The sequence below is a fragment of the Mirounga leonina genome, unplaced genomic scaffold (assembly GCF_011800145.1).
Source record: "Mirounga leonina isolate KUSES-001 unplaced genomic scaffold, KU_Mleo_1.0 Mir_173, whole genome shotgun sequence".
NCBI lineage: Eukaryota > Metazoa > Chordata > Mammalia > Carnivora > Phocidae > Mirounga > Mirounga leonina.
In genome coordinates this window covers 19,092,050-19,093,475 of record NW_023270447.1, presented here as the reverse complement: position 1 = coordinate 19,093,475, position 1,426 = coordinate 19,092,050, and the positions used below count along the sequence as shown (strand labels likewise).

General features: G+C 41.9%; 1 pseudogene; it reads left to right on the top strand.

Moving 5' to 3' along the window:
- Nucleotides 1–291: 291 nt before the first annotated feature.
- LOC118019160 lies at nt 292–1,021 on the top strand (annotated as a pseudogene).
- Nucleotides 1,022–1,426: the final 405 nt, after the last annotated feature.

The following is a 1,426-nucleotide window of genomic DNA, read 5'->3' as shown; positions in this document are numbered from 1 at the left end:
AACTTCTAGAAAATTCATAGTATGTAATGTAGGTAATAATCTGGCCCACGGGGGGAAAAAAACTTTAAATATTGAGATGTCAAGTGAAACGGCCTACATGTATGGAGCTACTTTTTTTTCTGAAAATCACTTGTAAAAAATATTTTTAAAGTCTAGAGAGAAGAAGAATTCTGCAATAAAAACAAATATCCTATTTTCACCAGACCAAAATGATAAAGACTTTTTTAACAGAGTTTCTTGGTTTTTAATAGCAATTTGAAAGAATAATAGTATCAAAAAGAAGTTCAGGCAGCCGCAGACACCTTAGGTCCTGGCCGTGCACACGCCTCGTGCCACACCAGGAGTCCAGCCTGTCCAGCCTTCACCATGCTAGTCAAAAAAGGCACCAAGTGCCTCAAATACCTGCTCTCTGGATTTAGTTTCATCTTCAGGCTTGCCGGGATTGCATTCCTTGTCAGTGGACTTAGCTCTGAATTGAATCCAAGGCCAAAAGCATCTTGGAGCAAGAAAACCATCATTCCAGCTTCCATACTGAAGTATAAATTCTGACTGCAGCCAGTGCCCTCAGGAAGCTGGTGGGTTTCCTGGGCTGCTGGACTACTGTGCAAGAGCTCAGTGCATGCGGGGATTGTTCTTTGGCTTCTTCTTGATGATATTTGCCATTGAAATAGCTGCAGGCAGGTGGGATATTCCCACGAAGATGAGGTGATTAAGTCCAGGAGTTTTACAAGGATACCTACACCAAGCTGAAAGTCAAGGACAAGCCCCAGTAGGACGCTAACAGTCATCCCCTCTGCATTGGACCGCTGTGGTGTGGCTGGAGGAGTGGAACAATTTATCCGCCCCCAAAAGGATTTCCTCTCAAGCATCCTAGTGAAGTCTTGCTCTGAGGCCATCAAAGAGGTCTTTGACAACAAATCCCACATCATCCGTGCATGGGATCACTGCGGTGGTAATATCTGGCACAGTCTTCAGTACGACCCTGTGCTGTGCTATCCACAGGAACACAGAGAAGATTTAGAGTCAGCGTGTGCCCCTGAGCAGGAAAGTTCACCCCTGGAGATGGCTGATTACTTTCTTGGGGGTTTTTGGCAGGGGGGAGGGGCACTAACTTTAATATTCATTCTGCATTTCCAAAGGAAAAAAGTGATCCTGTGTTTGTTTTTTTAATGCTTTATTCGATATTGGTATTCGTAGTTGCTTTGGTTTGTTTGTTTGGTTGGTTGGTTGGTTGTTTTTGTTTATTAGGTTAAGCAGAAATCCTGCAATGAAAGGCACTATATTTGCTAGACTCTAGACAAAAGATGGTGTATGTAAAGAGAATTGTTTTTACTTTACATAGATTTTTAAATGTCTATCACATTTAATCAGGTTGTACTTATGTTGAAGACAATTTCATACATAATAAAAGATGACAATACAGAAG